General features: G+C 35.8%; 1 protein-coding gene across 1 annotated transcript in view; it reads left to right on the top strand.

The window, feature by feature from the left end:
- LOC127504439 (ankyrin repeat and SAM domain-containing protein 1A) overlaps window positions 1-17610 on the top strand; it is an 81163-nt gene that overhangs the window by 757 nt on the left and 62796 nt on the right. The window lies entirely within an intron of this gene.

Below are 17610 nucleotides of genomic sequence, written 5' to 3'. Positions count from 1 at the left end.
GTTGTCACACTGTATGGGGTAAGATCTCACAAACTGCTGAGAATAACTTTATTTGAAATCTAAAATGCGATCTAAAGTAAAAAAGACCATATTTTACAGCATATGCTACGTATTCACATTCAAGACACATGTGACAACTTACCCCAGCCTGACATTAATAATAAATTGTTTCACATTTCAGTAAATATCTGCATTGATTAGTATATAAAGCCTATTGTATTGTATTTCATTGTGGTTTTATTGTGGTCACTTGGTACCAAACAGCAAAGATTATGACTTTGAAATTTTAGTTTGGAGGGCAAAATTCACAAAAAATATTTTAACTAAAGGTGGTTTTGAACTACAGTTTTTTTCGACCACTGCTGCGAAGAGAAAACAGCATTTGCACAATTGAACTTTTGACTCAAAACCTTATGGTTCTTCAGATATAGCCCTTGTTTTTTTGGAAACCGCTGAGTTAGTAACCATTTCAGTTGGCTGTCAAAATGTAGCTCAAGGAATCATCTTTCAAAAGAACCTTGTCAGTTCTTTCTCAATATAAACATGATGATGTTCCTCTTTGTCATGAAAGAAAGAGTAACATGCGCCATCACCCCTGCTATTACAAAGCAATATCTAGCAGTGGTGTCATAATACTGAGATCCAGTACATTCCTGTTGGATGTGATTTGCACATGTATTTACAATATGTAGATGTGTGTGAGAGATAGAAATGTAAATTATTCTCAGTGTAGTGTGTGAATGGAGAGCTGATCATTTGCATGCACTTGAGCTGGCTCTTAATTTCTTTTGCATATCAAAGTCCAGTCTGAATAATGTTTAGGCAATTTCACATGTTGCACTATAAATTAAACATGGTTTCATATCTGTCATTGTTTGGTTCGTTGGATTGTATGTGTTGATGACTGTATGTCTTACAATTTAGAAACATTTTTTCTATATCTTTATATTCAGAGCTCCTTACCAGATTAAGTTTTAGCAACAAAATTAAAAAAAGAAAAAAAAGAGGAATTTTATACTTTAATTCAGCAAAGAATCATCAAATTGATCAAAAGTAAAGACATAATATTACAAAATATGTATTTTTCAAATAAATGCTGTTCTTTTGAACTTTCTATTCATTGAAGAGTCCTGTAAAAAATGTTAAGCAGCACAACCGTTTTCAACATTGATAATAATCAGAAATGTTTCTTGATCATCAAATCATCATATTAGAATGATTTCTGAAGGATCATGTGACACTGAAGACTGGAATAATGATGCTGAAAATTCAGCTTTGATCACAGGAATAAATTACATTTTACAATATAGAAAACCGTTATTTGAAATTATAATAATATTTCACAATATTACTATATTTACTTAATTTTTGATCAAATAAATGCAGCCTTGGTGAACTTAATAGACTTCTTTCAAAAGCATTAAAATTTATTCATTTTTTTAAATGCAATAATAGGTAGAAATAATGCAACTACACCTTTTTTGGAAAACAGAACAGTGCATTTTAATACAAATGTTTACATATTAATTTGCTCAGTAAAATTGAGCAAAGCTTCATCTATGTCAACCAACTAGCATTACCTAATAGTGACATATTTATTAAATAAGTCTTCACAACAATGTTCATTGTTTTCAAGGCACAAAAAAACACATGATCAACAAATGTAACATGGTCTGACAACACAGAACTAACCTGATACCATGAAATAACGATTCTGTTCGCAACCTCTAAAATTTTCACTCCTCATTTCAAGCCTTGCTTTTGCTGTTAGTCAAAGGGTTTGTCTTCCAGTAGCATTTTGACCTTACCACTATTACTAATTATCCATCTTAGCCCTTCTTCTGGCATTACACACACCGTTTTTGACCCACACACAGGATCTACCTATTCCATCTGCGAATTTATCAACTATAGGCTGCATTTAGAGGCCAGATATCATGCCATCCGTCCCGCCCACCCCTTCTCCACATCAAAAGTCTTTGTGTCCACTGGCATCCATGTCTCTCGTCTGGCTCAGTGGATCAATGTCTGGCAGTGCTCTATGGTGAGAAAGACCGGCTCAGCGTGTGTCGGAGGTAAATAAACGGATGATCGGCTGGAACTGGTGCCAGCAGGAGAGGAATAAAAGGGTGCTCTCTGTCTGTCCTCCCTCTGCTCACAGGCCAAAGATCTTTAAGAGCATCAGTCTGTATTTACTTACCAGAGACTGAAGTATTGGCAGGTGTTAAAGGAAGTGCTGTGTTTGCGTGCAACTTGTCATTTGGCATGTTTAATGTAAATGTCAATAGTCTTTTGTGGTGTGAGTGTGTCTTACTCTGCTTGTGTGTACACTGGCTTTCCTTGCCATCATATTTGCCTAGTTTACAGAGTAAGCAACCTTCACAAATCTACACTTATTAACAAGGCCAGTTCCACCTTTTATTAATGATTTTATATGTCTCTACTAGGGCTGGGACAATACTTAGATTCTCGATTTGCGATACAAAGAATCTGCAGCGATTCTGATATTGTCCGATGTATCGCGGAAATCTCAGTATCGATCCAGAATCGTTTCTCGATTCGCGATGCATCGATGTATTGTCCCAGCCCTATTGCAGGGCCAGATTATCGATTAATAAAGACTTCTTTTCGCTAGGACCTCAAAACATTTTTACCATAGTGCATGCTTTGTAAACTAATACATTTCGATCTTTGCTTCACATAATTAGCTCCATGTGTTTGGCTTTTCTGACATGGTAAACTTGCTCAGTAGCTCACCTGATACAGCACTGCACTTGCAATGTGGAAAAGTCCTGTAAAACATGAGTCATGATAAAAGAGCTCAAAGTCTTTGCAAGCTAAAATGGCATTTTCAGCAAATGCATTTTTATCTCACGTTTGCTTTTGTTGACTCTGTTTGTTAGGTTTATTGTAGATGTTACATTAACCTTTTAGCACCATTCACCGGACATGTGGGTCTTTTCACTTTGAAAGTGTTGCAAAATGTGCAAGAAACAACATATCGTTTTGCTGAAATGTCGCCACAGGCACGTTTTTCCAAAAAGCCTATGTTGCATAATATGATGATAATGATTAAATTCAATGCAGTTTTGATTGGTATGTTTTAATTGTTAAAGGTCTGGTGTGTAATCCAAAAGGTTGTAGATTTCTGTCAGGAATGAATAAAAATGGGTCTTGATAAACTGACACTGAATTGGAAGTTCAATCAAACTACAATTGAAAGTATAGCTGAAAGTCTTTCTTTGTAGCTCTCCAATCTCATTCATGCTTTCAATTTTTACAAACTTGGCACATCAGCCTTTGCCTGATTTGATGTCCTGTGGAAGTGGAATTTGCATGTCTCATAAATACTGCGCCATGTATTGATATTTTAAAACGCAAATGAGATTTGAGAACTGTGGTGGAGGGCAAGATTTGGAAGTGTATTGTAGTCTTAACTAGTGGTCAACCAGTATGGGTTTTCAATAACTGATACAAATGCCAATAACCAAAATTATCTAGTTGGCCTTAATATTGCTGATTTACACAGTACAGTGGCAAATGACATGTACACCAATTTGCTGGAAATTAAATAACTGTTTTTTTTTATTTAGAAAGCCAAAACAGTATGTTTATTATGTATAGGGCTATCACTAACGCAATTATTTTTTGGTAATTGAGAAGTTGGTCGATTTATTAATACATGTAAACATAGTAAACTTGTGTGCATTCTGTATTATAACAAATGCCTGCATAAATGCCAACGGCCTGGTGATTGTTGTTGTTACTCCACACATGTAAATAATAAGTGCAACACTTCGCTATGAAACACAAAGCGTGTCAGACTTATGTGCGTATGCATGTTATTGGAAACCCAAACAAACGGCACATGCAGAGACTGAGTTCGTGTGGAGCAGCATTTACTGTGAGCGGAGCCGCTCTAGGCAGTTGGAATAAACACAAAACCTGCATGCATGTAAATAAAGTGTCACACTTCACTCTGAAACCAACAGTGCATATATTTATTTAACTGAATTGCAGCATTTGCGATTTCACAATAGCACTATGCAACGTGATCTCATGAGAATACGTGTGTATTTTTACGAAAAGTGTGGTTCTACCACACCTACATTTACTTACGTTTCCAAACACACGAAACTGTACAATATTGACGTATTTATATCACTAAAACGTAAAATACTTGCGTATTGACAGCAATAAAACTTAAAATGAACAACACAACCATTTTGTAATATTTTGGTTGTTTGCTGTGAGACACAAAAGGCGTTTTCTCCTATGTAGCGACTGACAATACAACCGTAAGATACACCGAAACACAACATAAATTCACAAATCACATCAATTTTATTTTATTTTATTTGTTTTATTCTTTTAATATTCTGTATAATAGGTATGTTTAGGTTCGGTGTGGGGTATAGGGATCTTACATTTATCTATAAAATGATAAAAGGGAAATTATGCATATATCTTTATGACATGAAAGATTCGTAAATATTTTACATTTTTTCGCTGTAAAAATGTAATAATGCTACGTTTAAATGCTGCCAATACGTCCATATTGTACGTTTTAGCACCTATCCAAACGTACAAAAATGTACGTTTAGTGTCTTTGAAAGTTACATATTAATACCTACATATTAACAATGAGACCAGGCTGCACTATGCTATATTATATTTAAATGATTTAATATTTTGTGCAACCTTAGAAAATGGTCTAATAATGCAGTTCACTGTTTCTCGTCCACTTCCGGTGTTCTGACAATTTGTGCTACCCCGTCAGATTTTGCTACCTCCCATTGAAACAGTGGGTAGCAAAATCTGACAGCAAAAAATGCTACCTATCAGATTGTGTTTCCAGCGTGATATTAACATGGTTTATGGCTTTATTAACATCTACACCTACCCCAACCCTAAACCTACCCTTATAATAATGTAAGTAGGCCTACAGTGGTAGCACAATATGATATAGCATTAATCATTAGAACAAGTATAAATCGATAGCGAAAAATGCTACTTATCAGATTGTGCTTTATGTCTACACCTACCCCAACACTAAACCTACCTTTACAATAATGCAAATACAATAATTTTGTGTTATTTATCATGACAAAAATGATGTAATACTGATGTGTGCACGTGCAGTAAGCCTGGGTAGGACAATCTGACCGGTAGGATGAAATGTCAGGACACCGGCATTTTGCTGGTTAATAGACACGGGTAAATTTAAAAAAAATAAAAAAAAAAAATAAAGAAAGAGGATTTTTAAAATCGAGTACTCAAATTTAATTGAGTGATTGTGACAGCCCTAATTTTGCATTGGCAATGCTATTGGTAGATTTGGAATTGACATAAGGGCCAACGAAATCTGTAATCGGCCAATCAGATTTGTTGGCTGATAATGTCAAAAAGGCAGAATATCTAATCTGTAATATCTGTCTATTGCAATGTAGAAGTAGCAGTAGATCTAAATAGCTGTAAATCGGCTGCTTGTAGACAGATCTCCTGTAATGCTCAAATATAGCTGCTTCTGTATTTACTGTTGTTTTCAGAGGGGTTTCTTCTCTTCAGTAGTGGTACATATGTACTCATTTAAGAGGTCTGAGTGGCTTTGGTTTTGTTCGGTGCTGATGGTTTGGGCCTCTGTGGACAGTATCCAGCACTTGTCAGGGCCCTGTTACCCAAATGTTCTCAAACTCACTCACACCAGAGATTTCCTTTTAATCTATTTACTCTGTTTGTACTGCCTCTTAAAGGGATAGTTCATGTTATCTCACTCAAACCTATATGACTTTCTTATGGAAGCTTATTTCCGCCACTGAATAAGGCGACTTTTTTTTGTCGCAATTGTGAGTTTACATCTCGCAATTCTGACTTTTTTTTTTAGGATTGTGTGAATTGTATAAACACGCAATTGCAAGTTATAAAGTCTGAATTGTGTGATTTGAACTCGCAATGCTGAGAAATGCTTTTTTTTTTCTCCCTCAAAATTGGACTTTATAATTCGCAATTGCGAATTATAAAGTCCAATTTTGAGGAACTCAGAATTGCGAGATATAAACTTGCAATTGCGAAAAAAAAACGTCAGAATTGTGAGTTTATATCTTGTAATTCTCACTTTATAACATGCAATTCCGAGAACAAAGTCAGCAATTATCTTTTATTCTTTTTATTCTGTGGTGGAAACAAGCTTCCATACTTTATTCTGTGAAAAAACAAAGGAGATATTTTGATGGATGTGAAAGTGGATGTGAAGCAAAGACCGTCAAGCTCCAAAAAGGATAAAAACACTAAAAGTAGTTTGTACAGGTTGCATGTTATATTCCGAAGTCTTATGATAGTTTTGTATGAAGAACAGTGTGAAATTAAGTTAATAATAAATCACTGAAAATCTTCCACTGTTGTTACCATTCTTGCTCATTGTATGGAAAAGAGCAGCTTGGATATTCTTCAGTAAATATCTTCTTTCGAGTTTCATGGTAGAAAGAATTTTTTTTTGAAATACATGAAGGTGAGTAAATGATGAAATAATTTTTGGATGAACTATCCCTTAAAAATACCAGTGTTGTGATGGAAGGGCTTGGCATGATATCTGTGTACCAGAGGTTTCCTCATGTTTAGAAACTGAAGAGAAGCACTTGCAATGTTTTTCTGTCTTTGTACTGTATGGAACGAGGCATCATGTTGAGACTTGTCATTTTGTTTTGAAAGGGTTTGAGAGTCTGAGAGTTTGAGAGTTGCTCTCTCTCTCCTTCATGGAATGTCGTTTCAACATGGCGACGTCTACATATTTGGACATGCTGCCTTATTGGTATTAATAAGTGTGCTCATCTGCTTATACATATTGTGTGCACATGTGCATTTAATTTAACCTCCTTTACTTCTTAGATGTTTTATATTCCTCTGTCTGTTACCATCTTTCCATCTGTTTGTCTATCTATGCCTGTTTATCTGTCTATCTTTCTGCTTGTCTGTCTGTCCATCTGTTTGGTCATTTCCTGTCTGTATGTCTGTCTGCCTGTCTGTCCGTCTGTCCATCTGTTTGGTCATTTCCTGTCTGTGTCTGTCTGCCTGTCTGTCCATCAATTCAGATGTTTGCCTTTTTAATGTTTATTTGTCCGTCCATTGCCTGTCTGTCCTTCTGGCTTATCTATATGCCTGTTTGTCTTTTTATCTGTATGTGTCTATTTGTTAGTCTCTTGGTCTATAAGACCTTTTCTTTCTGTCTATTCTGTCTGTTTGTCTATCTGTCCATCTTTCTCTTATCTATCAAAAGAAAATTTCACTTTCTTAGGTCTTTGTAAATCAACAGAACCAGAGGAACTCATCTGTAGGATTGATCTGATGATTGGTAGATAGCAGGACAGGTTAGTTAAGTTCACTGGTCTGGCTTTACTCGGTTCATCCATAGCTCAGAGAATGTGTGAAAGGACCAGACAATGAGACCATCAAACATGGACTGCTGTCAGTACTTCAGATCATGTGCTAAGTGCCTTTTAAGCTATAGACAACTTGTTTGGCTTGTATGACTGCACTGAATTCTAAGCAACTGTGACTAAAGGACAGCTGTGAAATTTTGGATACTGGTCAGGGCACAAATGCAAATCTTATCTGTTGTCCATTTTTGTGTGCTACACCAAATCGGACCACAAGCTTCTGTAAAAGTGCTGAGTGTTCTTTATCTAGAGATTCTGTTAGACTCTGTTCACACAGGCTGTCACTTTTGATTCCCACAAAACCTGACGAAGGGAAGTTTCTCTAAAGAGTGGCCAGTGTAGTGGTGGATTCCTGTGGGGCGGATGAAAGGGCAGGTGCTTCCTGAAGAACTGCTATGTCTGGGAACTGAATGGGACTGTGGTTGTGCTGTGAACAGAACTGTCAAAGTGGACAGGGTTGAAAAGGAGAGCAAGAATCTCAGCAAGAACACTTATGCTACCAAGACGACTATGAGGAAAGCATTGCATTTCATTTTCCAATTAATCGATGGATGATTATGCTCTGAATATTTTATGCTAAATTATAGCGAAGTATCATGGCTTCAATCATTGTAACAAACATCTAAGCTTGGTGGTAGCCAAAATTCAAGCTTAAATTGAAAAACGCTGTATGTACCCTGTATGCATTAGTGTTGGGCGAGGATAATTGATGCTTTATAGAGGTTAGGTTGTTTTCCGCTTTCGTGTTGTGTGAATAACACACAAGGCTCTGTTTGATGTGGCTGCCTCAGAAACTCAGCATTGAATGGTTTGGTTGGCGGACTGTGTGACCAAGGACCGATCTGTATCTCTTCCTGTTTTCATTTTATAGATTAGTTAAACATATTTATTGTATATATCCAGCCAATATGAGGCCTTCTTGCATGTATTTCTACAGGTCTAATTACAAGTTTTTCTAGTGTAATACAGGAGTTAGCGTGCAAGCTGAATTAACTCCTGAAAATGCTGGTAGTGACAACTGCATTTACAAAAGTTCTACGGAGTGTGTATGGAAGTGAACTGAACATCTAGTTGTTAATGATGTATTTTAACGTGCATCAGAAATGTTTCTCTGCTTAAACAGCTTAAAAAGCTTAAACAACAAGCCCAAAAATGCGTATAATATTTGGACATTGGCAACACTGCAAGAGCGCGCTCTGTGAAGCAGCCTTTCTAAACATAAGCAAAACACGATGCCTCCATCAATTATGCTTTAGTTAAAGTTGCTGAACATAAGTCTTTCGTCACTGCAATATTTATTTGGTCAGAATAGCTGATATCAAACACGTGAGATGCTAGAACATTGCTAGGGGGGGTCATTCTGTGTCAACTCAACCAGTCCCCAGCTAAAAATTTTGATTTTGACTTTTGAAAGAAATGCATAAATGAAGAAGAAAGCCAAAATATTAAATGTTATGAATGTATATTTGAGTAATCCACTGTTTTGTAGAGGGGAGTCAAAATGACAATTTTCACCTGAGATTTGGAGAATTATGGGGGGTAAAAATGACTTTAGAAAGATGTCAGCATCATTATTTTATTTTTACACAGAGATTGGTAGGTCTGTTAATAAAATCTGTTGGCTTTAGCAATCTTTGTTGCATTATATGTCAGTGGTGACAGTTCAAAAATGGCAAAAAGCACTTCTTGTGTTTTTTGCCGCATGTGGTAACTCTTTGTAGCTTCAGAAGCTGTTAAGATGAACAAAATCCCTTCTTCCAAATATCCCTGAAACTGATTTAAATATTGATTCTTATACACTTTTGAGATTAAGAAGTTAATGTGCCTCAACCTGACCATTTCAGTGGATTTTTGGTACTCAGAGAGGCATGTTGTATGCGATTGTTTTGATAGAGGGAAACAAGATACATTTCTAGTTTCAACATTATTTATTCTTCAGACATTCCCCTTTAAATGCAATGAGTATCAGCTGTGCAGAGTGAACCACATTTGGTTTTTGACCTATAAATATGGGTAAATTTCAACAAATTGAACATGGAGTCGCATTGAGATTCAATTCACATTTATTGAATTGAGATCCCAATATCTATTGGATTGAACCATATCGGGCCTTGAAAATGAAGATTTCAAAAGAAAAGTTTAAGAACCAGAATCTAAAATCATATTGAGATATCTTTAATACTTTTTGAGTGACAGGCACACAAACTTTGGAAAAACAATATTTAGTCTGTGACACTCAGAAAGGTAAGCTCTATGCAATTGTGTTAAAAACAAGATTCATTTCTAGTTTCAACATTATTTATTCTTCAGATATTCCTCTTTAAAATGAAAAAAGTTTCAGCTGTATGCAAAGTGACCCACATTTGGTTTTCGGCTACTGAAAATGTGTACAATTAACTAATTTACTCATAAGGCCACATTAAGATCTCCATATCTCTGGGATTGAACCATTGAGGGCCTTGAAAATGAAGATTTCAAAAGAAAAGTTTAAGAACCAGAATCTAAAATCATATTGAGATATTTTTAATACTTCTCTAAATTCCAGGCATGCAAACTTGACGCAAAAAAACACAAGAAGTGCTTTTTGCCATTTTTGCACTGTGCCCGTTGGCATATAATGCAACAAAGATTGCTAAAGTCAACAGACCTACCAATCTCTGTGTAAAAATAAAATGATGATCTGCCATCTTTCTAAAACCATTTTTACCCCCCCTGTAATTTGGCTCCAAATCCCAGGTGAAAATTGTCATTTTTTTTTTTTTTTTTTTATCCCCCTCTACAAAACAGAGGATTACTCAGTAAATATACATTTAATACTTTTGGCTTTTGTGTTTGTTTGTCTTTCTTTAGAAATATTAACAAAATCAAAAATTTGAGCCAGGGTTTCTGAAATTTGACATGGAATGGTTATGGTCACCATGGTGTCAATTATGCAGTTAATTATCCTCCTGAAACTTTACAGTATGTACGTGGCCTATGATACGCATATACCGATAGGAAATTCTGTTTTTCAAATGCTTTCTATTTCTGTGACAAAGTTCTGTGACAGAATTTTCATTTTTGGGTGAACTATCCCTTTAATTCTTAATAACTAATAATGAAAGAAGCTGACCAAGTAAATATGAGCTAAACTCACAGCCAGCTAAACTCAACTAAAATTAGGTTAAAATCAATTTATCATTGAGTGAAGGGAAGTTCCAATGGCCTGGTTTGGACTGATCTCAACAACTGTGTCTTTGCCCTCAGAATGAACCTCCTTTCACTGGATTAGGCTCAGTCATGTGGTTGACATTTAACCATTCCTGCTTCCTCTCTCCTCTTTGTGTATCTTTTGTCAAGACAGGGTGGTTCTACATTTTCATTCATATTTAACAGTTTTGCCAGTTTAGGACCTGTTTAGGTGTCCATTTAATAAATTAACAATGTTGCGTGTTTGTTATATTAAGTACTTTTTTGTTTGTTTGTTTTACATTTATTGAAAAGGTCGGTAGGTAGCCACATTATGCTGCCCTCTTAAGTTCTTATCTTGTCTTGTTTAGCCGAAATTCTAAGGCAGTTTCCGTTATGAAGAAGGCAATCCCAAAATGTTTTGCTTCAAGCTCAGTGAAAAACTTGATTAAAAATGGCAGACAAAGTTGATGTTTAAATGTATTTAGGTGTCAAAAATGTTTTCAAGTATTGTCTATTTTACCCAATATTTGTGTGTGCTGTATTATTAGAGTATTGCTGCAATAGCATATATATATATATATATATATATATATATATATATAAATATATAATATATATATATATATATATATATATATATATATATATAAATATAATTTTTTTTTTTTTTTATAGAATTTGAGCAAATGTAGTAGGGGTGAAAATGTACTGGTAAAAATTATCCTCTCTATCACGGTTCTGCTCACGTGATGTTGCAGTGCTGCGCTGTCATGAAAGTTTATAATTTGTATGCCTTTTTAAGTCTTGCCATTTCGAATGCTCAAGCAATTTTAAACCATTCAAGCGCAATAACAAACGAAAGAGAACTCTGTTTGGTTCTCGCATGCTGTTTTAACTAACGGTTTTCTTGGTGCACGCCCAAAGCTCGCACAGATAGTTGCGTCTCATACAGCGTCTGATTACTGAACTGAGTTCTCTTTTGTGATGTATTGCACTTTAACTGTCAAATACACACAAAACAAATGTCAGAATGTCTGTCCTTGTGAGTGCTCACGTAAACACAGTTTATTTAAATCAGGAGTGTCCAATCCTGCTCCTGGAGGGCCACTGTCCTGCAGAGTTCAGTTCCAACCCCAATTAAACACGTCTGAACCAGCTAATCAAGGTCTTAGGCATAGGGTACAACGGGGCTAAAGGCGCCTTTGATTTTATTTTCCTCTAAACCACTAGATGACACAAAAACTTGCCACAGCACTTTCCTAAATATCCGCTTTTCAAAATGCACGTGCAAATTTGTCTGATCCTTGACGCGATCGCGGGCAGCAACGCAAAGTTGATTCTGAAGTAGTTTGATGTAATATTTGATGTTTTTTAAAATGTTGTTGATTTAAGTAGCAAATGAGAATCTATTAAATGTATGTTTGTATTTTCAGACAAAGGTCTTCAGTTTTGTTCAAGGTAATTCAAGCAACAATTTTTCAATAACGGAAGAATATGTAAAAGTATGGTATTTGGGGTAAAAAGCGCCCCGGCTGTTGGTGCAAAAGGCACAATAATTAACATGATAATGAATAGCTGACTGACTCTTCCATTTGTTGACGTGACATGGTTAGATTCAGATGGCATATATCAAATATTACCCATATACCCAATATTACCCATATTTAATGAAACAATCATATATAAAATATCATTAATTGTTACTACTGTAAATCTGTATTAAATATTATCGGATCTCCTTCAATGCTTTCAGAATCTTTAATTTTTTTTAAAGTAATTTTGTTTCTGTATTTTTAAAATATATTTTTATATTAACATAGGTCAGTTTTAATGACAGTATATTTATTGAACACAAATTAATTCTTTTATTTATCAAAATAAACAGAAAATAGTACAACCTTTGCTAAAGTGATTCTTTTGAACAAGTATTAACCTAGACATTATTAAAAACATATTATTTTAGATAAAGTATTTGTATGAATACTGTGTGCCTTTTACCCCATGCTGGGGAGCTTTTTACCCCAAACTCATTCATTCAGGAAGGAAGCAAGTGACCGTCTTTATTGAATGGGTCATTTAATCATTAATTAAACTGATTCGTTCAAAACTTGGATTCAGTCAGTATAACAAAAACATTTCTGTCTGTTGCACAGCACTCTTGCTCGTGTAATATTGTACATCATATCATATGATATAAGTTAATGACAAAAACTCGTTGGGGCAAAAATGCCCGTGTACCTTGAATTTTGAGGGCATATAACTGCACGCATAGATACATCACGCTGAGTAAGACGAGTAAAGAAAATGCGGTACTTATTAAAATAATCACCCTTTATCTAAATATATGAACACAGAAAATCGCTGTTGACAAGTTAATATAGCCTAACATTTCCCATTCCATGACTAGTAAAATAATCGCAATTTACTCTCTGTAAAATGGCGTAATCCGCAGGGTGATAGACACGGAGGTGGGTAAAAAGGTTTGTGGTGTTGCCACCCTTTGCACTGATGTAGCCAGGCAAATTCTGCAGAGTGTTTTCTTTGAAGCCAAAAAACTCCCATACTGTCAAGCTTACTTTATTCGGGTGTGGACAGAGCCTCTCGCTCTCCTGCTTGGACGACATGGTTCTTCTCGAAATAGCTGTGCGCGCTGCGTCTTCTTGTTTGACAGGTGTCAGCGTTAAGGTGCAATACCAGAGATCGTATTATTATAGGGAGATAAGAGGGTCTGTATCCCTTACCATTGGAGAAAGCGAAACGGCTAACTTAATCACGTGCGGCACCTCTCAGCCTATCGTGTCGCCGTTCAAAACTCCTCCCTGCGTACCGCCAATGCGTACCGCCCGTACCGCCGGTTAGCATTAGCCGTTACGCTTTTTTGGCTAAAGTTTGCAGGCTTGCCTTCCAGTGGCTTTGGCAATACTGCCACCTAAGAGGTCAACCAGGTACTGGCGCTGGAGTATTTACGTGTCATGATATCACAAGAGTCCTATTCATTTTAAATATTGTGGTTATCGCCAATACCGGTATATTGCGACACACCTAGTATGTGTGTGTGTTTGTGTGTACGTGTATGTGTGTGTGTGTGTGTGTATATATATATATATATATATATATATATATATATATATATATATATATATATATATATAAATATATAAAATATATGGGGCTGTCAATAGATTATTTTTTTTTAATCGCGATTAATCACACACTTATTGTGAAATTAAGCATACACCATTTATCTTGTTTAACAAAGTAAACCATCAGATTGAAGTGTGATTTTCACAAAACTGTATTTTTCAGCTTTTTTTCAAGGTAAATTCAGATGTCTTTCTGAAAAAGAAAACCAAATGACTAAATGATATTTTTTCATATAATTCATACATTTATGTACACCAAAGCACCCATAAAAAAATTCACAGCAAAAAAATGTTTCATAATTCACAGTGTATAGTATGTGCAACAGCAAAGAGCTTGTTTACATTTTAGACAAGTCAAGTTGCGATACTGAACAGGACCACATGGAGATGCCAAAAAAACCTAAATCAACCACCTTGACCAGCATATATACTAAAGTACACAGCAACATACACAGGACAAATGCAAACATTATCCTGAAAGTGTGTGAAAACAACGTAAATGTACTGAAATGTGTCTGTGCATAAATACAATGTGCGATCAGTGCGAGAGCGCTCATACATGATTTTGTTTGCGCATCAATATAACGGACTCACGCGTGCTTAACGTACGACTCCTGTATGTCACCGGAATTGTCTTTACTTTGATTGCAGTCCTCATCCATTAAAACTTTCATAGCAAGAAGCTGGTTTGCTTTATCCAGCCGAGAAACATAGTTTTCATATCATCTGGCCATACAGAGGTGGGATGTTTCGACGTTCCGTTCAGACAGGAACAGCGCGATGCGGGAGGGCTTGCGCACTTCAGATACAATGACAGAATATGACAGAGAGTGTGTGTTTTAAAGCAAAACAGACACTGGAATGAATAATTATCTCTGCCATATCTCATATAATCAGCATGGACTTTAAGATCATCTAACTGTGTGAAGTAAATTGCGTTATGATGCAATTTCACATGCTTCCGTAATTTTTTTGCATTAAATGTGCGTTAAATTATTTTAACGCGTTAAGGATTTTGAATTAATAGCATGCGTTAACGCTGACAATTTTGCTCATATTGCCCACCACTAAATTGTAATATGCTTTATTTTACATTCACACAGCATATATTAAAATGACTTGCCTAGATTAAGTGAGGATGATTTATGATATTACAAGTCTAACAGTTTCCGCTCTTCACCCTTGACACTCTTCACACCCTTGAGTCATTCTCAGGGCCTTTTTCCACACACTCACATTTAAATATTTCCTGTTGTGTCCTTTTATTTCTTTGTGTTAAAATGTGTATTAAAGCATCAGGATAAGATCAATAGGAAGTGCTCTGTTATCTCTACTTGTTTGAATGTAAGTCATGACCCAGAATGCATTGGGAGTGACTGACTTATTTGCCCTCTTACATCTCTTAACACACACTCGACTAGCTGGAATGTGGTTTATCAGGAACTAAACATTAAAATTGAAGCTTGTTGTGGACTATTCCTATAACTCTGCTGGAATTGACTGCCAAATCACCTGATCTGTAATTAAACTTAATTTAGGAGATCTTACATAGGTTGGGTTTGGAGTGCAGAGTCTGATAACTCAAACTATGCTAATGTGGGTGGGTTAACAAATTGTTTGATACCTTATTGCTTCACTTTGAAATGCGTTTACTGCAGTAAAGTTAGTAGTTATGAGTTTTCAAGCGTATTACTCAAGTATTGGAGGGGATATTACAACAAGCTACTCTGGAAACTCCATTCAGAGTTCAGCAGTTGTTTTCACAACTAATGGGCTGTTTCACCCTATGAGGAATCTGACACCCTCAGGATGGCATTCCAGGAACTGAACTGGACAAGAAGGTTCTCTTTTTTTTTTTTTTTTTTTTCTCCTTTCTAGGAGTACAAAAGCAGAATGACCGTTTATCAGAAAAGAAGAACTTTCTCTCTCTCTCTCTCTCTCTCTCTCTCTCTCTCTCACACTCACACTCACACTCACACACACACACAAAAAAACTTTTACTTTAAAAGTGATGTTTATATTTAGAAAAACAAATCTGAAACCAGCAGACTAATCTTATGAGTAAAATGTTGATGCACTAGTTAACAAGTGATCTTTGTCAACTCTTTTGGTTTCAGTATTAACACATGTGGGGTCTTTTGAACTGAAGGAAGAGCATTAGCTTTTCCTATGTTTTGTGTATCTGACCCTCCTCAATTCACCTCTCACTAAAACAGGCATGCTGCTTATTTGTTAACGTTTTTGAATTAAACAGGCTTTGACGTTTTTCCACATCTACTTTGTGTGCATTTTTGTCTTTAGTAGAGTATGTGTTACTATGTTATCTCAATAGACTTTGGGACAAAGGTTTAAACTTTTTCTCCTTCTTTTTATTAGGAATAATCAGTCATTTGAAAACTGCAGTTTCCCCCTGTGATTATTTGGGGGAAATTGGCAGGATTCTGTGAAATGTGTTTAAGCATGGGGAACTTCATAAATTAATGGCATTTAAATTCTCTGAAAATCTGGAGACATACAGTAGTTTCAGTTTGAACATGTGCAACAAGCTAGTAACAGCTTGTGTTTTATTCTAAAGGCAGCCGTTCATTCTTCATCCTTTATGATGTTTTTCCCTTCACCTCCTTCGGTTCCTGGCAGGCCGTAGCCCACCTGCTGTTTGCACCACCTACTCCTACTTACGGACTTCAAACACTATTTTATTTGGACACAGAAGAGTTAGCCGCTCAAATGTCCTTTCTGGACACCAGTTAGTCTTGTCTAGACATTTTGATTGCTTGTTCTAATTTAGTAGACTTTGAGTTGCTCATTTTTTTTTTTTTTCCAGTGTCAGCGCAACACCACAGACACAGCAGTTGAGGAAAAACCTGATTTATTTATTTATTTTTTATAAATCTTGACACATGTCTAGCATTAGCATTTACTATTAAACATTTACTATTTATTTACTTTTGCTAACATGTTTAATCAGGTTTTTATCTAATTACAAAAACATTTGAGATATTCTAGAGTCTTTATCTATCTCACAGATTTTGTGCTTTCATATCTCAAGGGACAAGGTTTTATTCACCGAGGTTGTTTATAAAAAGAGTGTTTGATATTTACTAAAATAAAGGTCATATTTATTTCTTCTAAGAGAGAGCTTTTGTCTTTTTTGCCTTTCTTGCCTTTGATTTGCTGCTCACTGAATTGTGTCAGCGCTTGAGTCAGGACTAAGAGGTCAACCTCAGTATGTGTGTAACACTTTGTTTGAGTCTCTCGGCACTGCAACGCAAAACTTGGTCTAGCTTTAGCCAAACTGGAACAGAATCATTCTATTTCCAGAGGAGAGAAGTAGGTCATTTCCTCTTCACAAAATGATGTCCATCAGACCTGTGGTCACTGTAAAATGAAGAAATGAAACATTGGGTGAATGCGACTAACTGGCCCTATAATTGGTGTCTCCAATCATGTGTTGCTTCTCAAACTCTGAGACTGTATGATAACTCTGAGCGATGAGATTATTAAATCTTTTTGGACTCAGAACCCAAATAGTATGTTTAACTGTGGAATATGGTATATTAATTGTAGAAACGTAGTTTGTTGTCATGGACTAGTGCCATGGCTTAATGCAGTCAACCCAGTCTATGGAACCGACGTGAGGTTGTCATTTTATTACTTATTTAGATGATGTTTTGTAATAAAAGCAGGGTCATTTTTTTTTAAGTATAATAAATAATATAGCTGCAAGCAGCAATTGATGGGGTTCAAGCATTATAAGGCCTTTAAGCACATGCGTAAAAGGGTATTGTTTTATTTAGTCTGTAACCATCTCGATCATAGATGGAAAAGACAACTTGCAGCCAAAACAGACAATTCACTAAGGA

This window comes from Ctenopharyngodon idella, chromosome 22 (genome assembly GCF_019924925.1).
Source record: "Ctenopharyngodon idella isolate HZGC_01 chromosome 22, HZGC01, whole genome shotgun sequence".
Lineage (NCBI taxonomy): Eukaryota > Metazoa > Chordata > Actinopteri > Cypriniformes > Xenocyprididae > Ctenopharyngodon > Ctenopharyngodon idella.
This window is presented reverse-complemented; position numbering and strand designations above follow the sequence as displayed.